Here is a 10435-nt window from a genome sequence, read left to right as displayed (position 1 = left end):
TCACCTGTCATCCTGGAGTGAAACGCACAACTTTCATGATCAAGCAACGTTGCTGCAGCCACTTCATGTTCCGCATCGGCCATGGTCCCACATCTCGATGGACTTTGTCACTGGACTACCGATATCAGAAGGTAACACCACTGTCTTGACGGTGGTGGACAGATTTAGTAAAATGGCACATTTTATTGCACTATCCAAGCTTCCCTCTGCCAAGGAAACGGCAGAGGTCATGTTACGTCATGTCTTTCGCATTCATGGTTTTCCCAGGGACATTGTGTCAGACCGGGGCCCACAGTTCATTTCCCGTTTCTGGAAGGAGTTCTGCCATCTCCTTGGAGCCACCGTGAGTCTTTCCTCAGGATATCACCCCCAGTCGAATGGCCAGTCAGAGCGCATTAACCAGGAGCTAGAGACCTGTTTGCGCTGCCTGGTCTCCCAGAACCAGGCATCCTGGAGCAAGCACCTGATGTGGGTGGAGTACGCCCACAACACGCTGCCCACTTCCGCAACAGGACTCACACCGTTTCAGTGTGTGCACGGCTACCAACCACCTCTGTTCCCTGCCAATGAGGCCAAGGTCACGGTCCCATCAGCTCATGCTATGGTCCGTCGGTTCCGCCGGATCTGGGCCGGTGCTCGTCGGGCTCTCTTGCGCAGTGCCAGCCCGATGAAGGAGGTGGTGGATCGACGCCGGAGACCTGCTCCACCATATCGGCCTGGACAAAGAGTTTGGTTAGCTACCAAGAACTTACCCCTCCACGTCATGTCGAGAAAGCTAGCGCCAAGGTTTGTTGGTCCATTCCCGATATCGAAGATCATAAACCCGGTGTCTGTGCAGTTACGTCTACCCAGGTCATTAAAGGTCCATCCAACGTTTCATGTCGGCAAGATCAAGCCGGTCAGGGAGAGCTCATTGGTACCCGCCTCTAAACCCCCTCCACCCCCCCAGATGGTAGAAGGAGGCCCCGTCTACGCTGTAAAGAGACTGCTGGCAGTTCGTAAGCGAGGGCGAGGAAGACAGTTCCTTATGGACTGGGATGGGTACGGTCTAGAAGACAGAGCATGGATCCCAGCGAGTTTCATTGTTGATCCGGCCATGATTAAAGATTTTGATCGGGATCACCCAGAAGTTCCTGGGACGTCAGGAGCCGTCCCTAGAGGGGGGGGTACTGTAACATCCCGTCATGTCTGCTAAATTGTTCATGTCATGTTAATCAGGTTCATGTTATTGTTTCACGTTTAGTTCATAGCCCAGGTTAGATTTATGTTTAGTCAAGTCTTTTTGTTCACCTGTCTAGTCCTGTCATTGCACTTCCTGTTTTATTTTGTACTTACCTCTGGTCTCATTTCAGGTCCCTTTACTTCCTCCCTTTGTGTGTTTTCCCGCCATCGTCAGTGTCTGCCCCGCCCCTGATTGTTTCCACCTGTTCCCCCTTACCTCATGTATAAATAGTCCTGTCTCCCTTTGTCCTGTGCCAGTTCGTCTTGTGCCTTGTGCCATTTAGAGAGCCAGCTTGTCTCGCCCAGAGATTATTGTATTTTGTGACCATAGTCAAGTTTATTTAGTTTGTTATTTGCTTTGCTATGTTTTTCCTCTTAGGAGTGATGTTTTGTTTGAACTTTATACTTTTCCAAAGTAAAGGCTATTTTTGAACAAACTTTCTTTTGAGTCGTGCGTTTGAGTCCAAGTGTCTGTAAGGTTCCTAACAAAGGCTAGGAAATCAGGCTCAGAGGTAGAGTGGCTACGTTTTAGGCAGCTAAGAAATAGCTTCACATCTCAAATAAAAAGTGCTAAATCAAAGTACTATTTGTCAGTTACCACAGAAAACCTGAATAATCCTAGGAAATTTTGGAAAGCCATAAAATCGATTTCCACTAGTGATATCCCAAATGAGCTCCTCCGTGCCTCACCACAGCATCTGGCACTATATCAGACAGGGCTCTATGCTAAACTGCTTTAATGAGCATTTTGTGTCCTGTGGCTCTCTGCTTGATACGGTCACTGACTGTACTTCTGCTTCTGTGAACACCCCAATCCGTGACTCTGAACAACGTGGTCTGGAAAACCCTCTCAGTTTTACTCCTTTTACTGTTGATATTGTTCATGAAGTCTTATCCAAGTTAGATCCTAGGAAACCGGCTGGCCCGGACAACGTAGAACCTTTCTTTTTAAAGATAGAGCAGATGTTATTGCTCCACCTCTCACTTCTCTTTTTAACCTTTCCCTCAGCACAAATGCAATTCCAAAAGTATGGAAGTCTGCTTATGTCCTGCCTTTGCTGAAAGGAGGGGAGGCAACTATTTTAAATAACTATAGGCCAATCTCTAAGTGGTGAGTTCTGGCTCAGGCTCTTGAACGCCTAGTGAGTGAACAGGTAAAGGAGTTTTCATGTAACCATGACATCCTGTCTAAACATCAGTCAGGATTCAGAAAGCAGCGCAGCACCATCACTGCCACGATGAACGTGTGAACGATGTGGAGAGTATCTAGATAATAAGCAGAGTTGAGCAGCTCTGTTTGTTGACCTGTCCAAAGCGTTTGACACGTTGATCATCTCATCTTAAAGCAGAGGCTGCTCAGTAGAGGCATGTCCAGCCATGCAGTGGGGTGGTTTGAGAACTGCCTCTCTGAAAGGTCCCATGTGTTCACTTTGATGGACTGTCTTCTGAGTGGTTAAACATTTCTAATGGTGTACCACAAGGTTCTGTTTTAGGACCACTTTTATTCTCCATATATATTAACAGCATAGGTGAACATGTGGATGAAGCTACTTTACATTATGCGGATGATACCGTGATGTTCTGTGCAGGTCCCTCATTCAGGAGGCTGGTGTTAAATCACAGGCTGTTTCTAACACTACTCAGACTCAGCTCTCTGAACTAAAGCTTCTTCTAGATGTGGATCAAACCAAGGTAATGCTCTTTCTAAAGCTAAACAGACTCCAGAGCCTGTTTTAGATATTGTAACTACGCAAGGAACAAAACTTGAAGTTGTTGCCTGTTACAAATGCCTTGGTATCTGGCTTGATGATTGTCTCTCTTTTAAACTTCATGTCAATAACCTGCTAAAAAAACTGAGGGTTAGGCTAGGGTTCTTCTCCAGAAACTGTCAGGATTCTCATGTTTTGTCACGTTTGTAGTTTTGTATGTCTGGTTATGGGTATTTTCCTCCTTGTATATTGTCTGGTCCTTTTCCCTGTGTTTTTCCTCCCGTCGTTAGTTTCCCTGGTGTGTCTAGTTGTCTGATTGTTTTCACCTGTCACTCCTTGTGTGTCTCCTGTGCTCATCAGTGTTGGCCCCGCCCCTGATTGTTCCCACCTGTGTCTAGTTACCCTGTGTTTACATTCCCCTGTCTCCCAGTGTTCAATGTCGGTTCGTCTTGTGTCGTGACTAGTTCGTCGGTGAGTGTTCTGGTTTGTCTTTGTTTATATCCCTAGCCCTAGCCTTGAAATAAAGGAGTTTTTTCAGTTTATATCTGCATTTGGGTCCTGCTTCCAACATACACCGTAACAGAAACAAGTCCTGTTTCTCGCTTGAGGCCAGGAAAAGGCTAGTCACTGTGACCTTTTTGTGTTAGGTGTCAAGGCCTGCCGTACATTGCTCCCCTCTCGAGAGAAGGGATTGAAAACGTGGGGGAGGCGAACGAAACCAACCTCAGAGACTCGAGGCGCCTCCCTAGTTTTGATGCTTTTATTCAGTTTAGTGTGGACCAGGAGGTCCTGGAGATTTTAGGCATGTGTTGGTTATGGATAAGTCTCCAGGAAATGCATGCAAGTCAATGTGATGTCCTCTGAAGTGGAGTGTGTGTGTGTTTGTGTGTGTGTGTGAGTGTGTGTGTGTGGGTGTGTGTGTGTGTGTGTGTGTGTGTTAGAGTTGTACTCCTACAGGGTGCACTTTGAGGGTGTGTGACTCTGCAGACCGTTCACATGCAGAACAACCTTCATAACAACAAGGGGATGGGTGGTAACCAGAAGAGCATGACATGGGACCTTTAAGGCTTTGTGTTCAAGCCAATAATAAAATAAAATAAAAATAAAACGTCCTTGAAAGAATCTGTCACATGAGGATGTCCTTCCTCACTGCACGGTGTGGCAACATGGGAACAGTGTAATGTTCCTTTATGCTGGAGATTCAAATACGTCCCACTCAGTTTTCTTTCGTGCACATTAAAGTCCCCGTTTGAGCGTCTCCCTGCGTGTCCCCTCAGCTGACGGGCGTCCCTCTGAACGTCTCCATCCGCCTGCAGCTCAACCTCTTCATGAAGACAGTGTCAGGAATCACGTAAGGACATATTCCCCGATCCGCCATAACGCCGTTAATGTGTGTCGTGCATTGTGTTTTTCATTCATGCATTGTTTAATAAGCCAATCTGGACACTTCCTGTTTGCATTACCCTGGGATGTTGTTGTTGTTGTTTTTCAGAGAAACTGGCAAGATCGCTGACGTGGTGATGCCCATGATCTGGTTTGAGGAGGTCAGTTTAACATTATCAAAGCTAGTATTAAGTGTATTTATATATAGATGTGTTACCCTTGTTGTTGTCCTTGTTTGTGTATCATTTCTGTTCAGAACATGTTGTGTAAAAGTATTTGATGGTAGCAGTTATTATATTAAATGTAATATTGAATAAGAGGGGGGCGGTGGTGGCGAAGTCGATAGGGACTTGGCAACTGGAAGGTCACCAGTTCACGTCCCGGCAAGACCAAGTGCTACCGAGGTGTCCCTGAGCAAGGCACCGCTCCCCACACTGCTCCCCGGGCACCGTACAAAATGGCAGCACACTGCTCCGAACACAGGACGGGTCGAATGCAGAGAAACCGTTTCCCCACGGGGATTAATAAAAGTCCATCCTATATCGAATAATCAATTTCTTGCGCAATTAATATACTTATAATAATATATCCTACATTATATTTGTTACTGGAAATGTGTGTTTCCTCATGAGAATATATTTTTTTAATGCTATTTCTATTTCAGAAATATTTTGGATTGTTTATTTCGTGTCTTAGTTTCTCTTTTGTACACTGCCTTGTTTTTTATGCTGCTGCTGCGCAAACATTTCTTATAAGTACACGGTAACAAAAGTTTTTATATAAAATGTAAAAAATCAAGCGATAAGCATTGCATTATCTGAAAATAAAATGTTGAATAAACCTATGTTGCCTTAGTATGACCCCGAGTGTAGCGGCCACAATCACATAGAACTAAAACAGATGGTTAACTTAACAGCCGCTGAGGCACTAGTTAGCGGATCTTACGCAGGACGATGATCCAGAGGCCTGTACTACGAAGCTTCTCTTTTTAGCGGCTAGAAGTGGGCCGGTCGGACGATGTGGGCCGGCCGGTAACCGGCAGGGCTCGACATGAAATGACCCGCTGGCCCGGAAGCACTATTTAGACACCCCGGGCCAGCATAACGTACTTTCCACTTGCCCGCTCGGGCCACTAAAAATATTAAAATGTCCTGTGGTTTTGGTATTTTGACTAGCAATTTAGTTACATTGTTTCGTTTATCAACGCTACAACATAGCGTTCCGTGAGTCGGTTGTCGTTGTTGTTGGGTGAAAAGCAAACAGCTGTTTGCTGCGGAGCGCAGCGGGAGCAGGAGCGCGCTGCTTCACTACAGACTATCGCGCCACCTAACCATTCACCAAATGTTTTTAATACCAGCGGTAACCGGCCAAGCGCCGGGCAAAAAACAATCTTCAAATAAAAGAAAGTCACCGGAGGAGCTAGAGGAGAGTGACGGGAGCATGAGAAGAAGAGGGAGAGAACGTTTCAGCTTGATCGATGGAGTTGGCTGCAGTGACGCGTCCTAAAACCCTTTTATAATCTATCATTAGATTTATGATTCGAACATTATAAAAGTAGGGCAGACATGTGGAGATTATCCGGCTGAACAAAACGTGCATTTATCAACAGGTTTGTTCTCCACAGACCTTATTTCCAGCTATTTTCCAAAACCCTTGTGGAGGGAACCAGCAGATTACTTCCTGGTGTCAGGACGCGTCACTGCACCTCTCAATATGATGCCAGTATAAACAAGGTCTTCTGTCGGCTCTGTACATCAATGCCGACCGATGCTGACAGTAAGTGAAGAGTAGACCATATAAAGGTATTGGCGAAATGTCCCAGCAGTTTAGGATAATGAAGGTTCTAATCAAATCAATTACATAGCCATTACATGTCTAACTCCTGATGACAGGAAGGCAGAAAGTGCATTATACAAATAATAATACTCATAATAATAGCAGACATTTTTTAACAATGACCACAATATCATTATTTTAATAAACCAAATATGAACAATTGAGGAAAATGAGGAAGATTAAAATGATTAAAAAGATTAAAATGTTGTAGTACAAGTAGTAATGTAGTTAGTGCATACATTACTATTGCAACAAATGTGTTAATTTACTTCATTATTAGTCCATTTTACCGAAGTGGGCCGGTCGAGAGTCCCGGGCTGATTTGTAGTCCCAGTCCGCCCCTGCTCACAGCGTCACAGACTGGATGCAGAAGCATTATTTTAACAACACGTTGAGTTGCGGAAACTCTGAGTCAGAGGTGATGAGAGTCAGACGGTGTGTTAGACGGGCAGTGACATCATGAACCTGCTGATGGACGCATTCCAACACGTGTTCTGTTCCAGCTGTGTTCACCTTGCAGCTGCAGCTCTGAGGCTTTGATCCTGATCAAGTGTTTCAGTCATGTTTAAAGTTTAACTTCTTCATATATCTAATATTAGAGTTGACATTTCATTCAGGAAGTATGACGCTGCGCTGTCAGTGCGCTTCTCCATGTCTGTGATTGGTCGAATGATCCCGATACCACCCCTCTCATGTGAACACCTAACTAGACGGCTGGCTGAGCGATCCACTTGATAACCCGCGTCGTAGGACCGCTTAGCGCGCGTGTGTTTTGGATTAGGCCAACCGGCTAACTCAAACATATTAGGTTAGGTTGAAGCGGCTTCGTAGTACAGGCCTCTGGTCCAGACAAGATTCTCCGTTGTGCATTTTATTCCTATAACAAAATACAATGAACAGGTTTCCTATCTCTCTTTCCTGAAGCCCTTCCTGTGGCTTTCCTTTGTGCGTCTCGAAACACCTGGTAAAACACCGTCTGCCTCCTCGTGCTCTGGCTCTCACCCGTCTCCAATATATACAATTACACCAGGTGCTCTAATCACCCAGTGCCCAACACATGCCTTCAAAATAAAAGCATAGAAACTACTTATGACGCTAACTAAGATACATATAAATAAATGATCATTATAAACAGCAAGAAAATAAATGCTAGACTATTACATAACACTGAGGCTCAACATCACGTGTTTCCTCAGAGCGGGTATCTCGACGGCCCGATCCTCTCCACCTTCCACACCAACCTGGTGGTCCTCCCAGCGGTGATGGAGTTCATGCAGTACGGCTTCATCGCGCTCGGCGTCGCCACCACCATCATCATCGCCTCGCTGATGCACCACAAGTTCAAGGTAACGCTGAACTAAGCGGCACCCTGCTGTGACGCTTTCTAACTGCACGGAGCACGGCAACACGCGCATGACCGCCCGCTAACGCAGAGGAGGTGTGATCCATGCTGGTTTCTGAGCCCGCCAGCGCACGGGAGGGTGGCGGGGTCTGTCTCCAGCACGAGACAACCGCAGTTAGTGGGTTAACAGCGATCAGACGAAGTTAATGACGTTTGGCAACTGGGTTTTTTACTTTATCCTCAAATATATAATGTCTTGAAATATCCAAACTTTTATTGAAACTAGAAAATATTATAGTTAATACTCAATGTATTTTGTCGCTTCAATTTCAGGACCTACTTCTTGAAATAATACTTTAACTTTATTTCTTAAATATTACTTCATGATGATGACATTTCCTCATAATATTTATGTATATATTATATATGTACTTATATTAATAAGTACACTACTCTTGTACTTGAGTCAAAGTAGAAGTACTCAGATATTGTACTTGAGTAAAAGTAGAAGTACTCTGATCTTGTGCTTGAGTAAAAGTAGAAGTACTCAGATCTTGTACTTGAGTCAAAGTAGAAGTACTCAGATCTTGTACTTGAGTAAACGTAGAAGTACTCAGATATTGTGCTTGAGTAAAAGTAGAAGTACTCAGATCTTGTGCTTGAGTAAAAGTAGAAGTACTCAGATCTTGTACTTGAGTAAAAGTAGAAGTACTCAGATCTTGTACTTGAGTAAAAGTAGAAGTACTCAGATCTTGTACTTGAGTAACAGTAGAAGTACTCAGATGTTGTACTTGAGTACAAGTAGAAGTACTCAGATATTGTACTTGAGTAACAGTAGAAGTACTCAGATTGTGTACTTGAGTAAAAGTAGAAGTACTCAGATCTTCTGCTTGAGTAAAAGTAGAAGTACTCGTATCTTGTACTTGAGAAAAAGTAGAAGTACTCAGATCTTGTACTTGAGTAGAAGTAGAAGTACTCAGATCTTGTACTTGAGTAAAAGTAGAAGTACTCTGATCTTGTGCTTGAGTAAAAGTAGAAGTACTCAGATCTTGTACTTGAGTCAAAGTAGAAGTACTCAGATCTTGTACTTGAGTAAAAGTAGAAGTACTCAGATTGTGTACTTGAGTAAAAGTAGAAGTACTCAGATCTTCTGCTTGAGTAAAAGTAGAAGTACTCGTATCTTGTACTTGAGAAAAAGTAGAAGTACTCAGATCTTGTACTTGAGTAGAAGTAGAAGTACTCAGATATTGTACTTGAGTAACAGTAGAAGTACTCAGATATTGTACCTGAGTAAAAGTAGAAGTACTCAGATCTTGTACCTGAGTAAAAGTAGAAGTACTCAGATGTTGTACTTGAGTACAAGTAGAAGTACTCAGATATTGTGCTTGAGTAAAAGTAGAAGTACTCAGATATTGTGCTTGAGTAGAAGTAGAAGTACTCAGATCTTGTACTTGAGTAAAAGTAGAAGTACTCTGATCTTGTGCTTGAGTAAAAGTAGAAGTACTCTGATCTTGTGCTTGAGTAAAAGTAGAAGTACTCAGATCTTGTACTTGAGTAAACGTAGAAGTACTCAGATATTGTGCTTGAGTAAAAGTAGAAGTACTCAGATCTTGTGCTTGAGTAAAAGTAGAAGTACTCAGTATCTTGTACTTGAGTAAAAGTAGAAGTACTCAGATATTGTGCTTGAGTAAAAGTAGAAGTACTCAGATCTTGTGCTTGAGTAAAAGTAGAAGTACTCAGATATTGTACTTGAGTAAAAGTAGAAGTACTCAGATATTGTACTTGAGTACAAGTAGAAGTACTCAGATATTGTACTTGAGTAACAGTAGAAGTACTCAGATATTGTACTTGCGTAAAAGTAGAAGTACTCAGATCTTGTACCTGAGTAAAAGTAGAAGTACTCAGATCTTGTAATTGAGTAAACGTAGAAGTACTTAGATATTGTACTTGCGTAAAAGTAGAAGTACTCAGATATTGTACTTGAGTAAAAGTAGAAGTACTCAGATATTGTGCTTGAGTAAAAGTAGAAGTACTCAGATCTTGTGCTTGAGTAAAAGTAGAAGTACTCAGATCTTGTGCTTGAGTAAAAGTAGAAGTACTCAGATCTTGTTCTTGAGTAAAAGTAGAAGTACTCAGATCTTGTACTTGAGTCAAAGTAGAAGTACTCAGATCTTGTACTTGAGTAAAAGTAGAAGTACTCAGATTGTGTACTTGAGTAAAAGTAGAAGTACTCAGATCTTCTGCTTGAGTAAAAGTAGAAGTACTCGTATCTTGTACTTGAGAAAAAGTAGAAGTACTCAGATCTTGTACTTGAGTAGAAGTAGAAGTACTCAGATATTGTACTTGAGTAACAGTAGAAGTACTCAGATATTGTACCTGAGTAAAAGTAGAAGTACTCAGATCTTGTACCTGAGTAAAAGTAGAAGTACTCAGATGTTGTACTTGAGTACAAGTAGAAGTACTCAGATATTGTACTTGAGTAACAGTAGAAGTACTCAGATATTGTACTTGCGTAAAAGTAGAAGTACTCAGATCTTGTACCTGAGTAAAAGTAGAAGTACTCAGATATTGTACTTGAGTAACAGTAGAAGTACTCAGATATTGTACTTGAGTACAAGTAGAAGTACTCAGATATTGTACTTGAGTAACAGTAGAAGTACTCAGATCTTGTACCTGAGTAAAAGTAGAAGTACTCAGATGTTGTACTTGAGTACAAGTACTCAGATATTGTACTTGAGTAACAGTAGAAGTACTCAGATATTGTACTTGCATAAAAGTAGAAGTACTCAGATCTTGTACTTGAGTAAAAGTAGAAGTACTCAGATATTGTGCTTGAGTAAAAGTAGAAGTACTCAGATATTGTACCTGAGTAAAAGTAGAAGTACTCAGATCTTGTACTTGAGTAAAAGTAAAAGTACTCAGATATTGTGCTTGAGTAAAAGTA

At 42.6% G+C, this 10435-nt stretch overlaps 1 long non-coding RNA gene across 1 annotated transcript; it reads left to right on the top strand.

Moving 5' to 3' along the window:
• The first annotated feature begins 4190 nt into the window (after positions 1 to 4190).
• LOC117440654 (uncharacterized) lies at positions 4191 to 7483 on the top strand. Its single transcript, XR_004551290.2, has 3 exons — positions 4191 to 4281; positions 4423 to 4474; positions 7346 to 7483. It is a non-coding gene; the product is annotated as an uncharacterized lncRNA (long non-coding RNA).
• Positions 7484 to 10435: the final 2952 nt, after the last annotated feature.

This window comes from Pseudochaenichthys georgianus, unplaced genomic scaffold (genome assembly GCF_902827115.2).
Source record: "Pseudochaenichthys georgianus unplaced genomic scaffold, fPseGeo1.2 scaffold_1103_arrow_ctg1, whole genome shotgun sequence".
NCBI classification, from domain to species: Eukaryota; Metazoa; Chordata; class Actinopteri; order Perciformes; family Channichthyidae; genus Pseudochaenichthys; species Pseudochaenichthys georgianus.
This window is presented reverse-complemented; position numbering and strand designations above follow the sequence as displayed.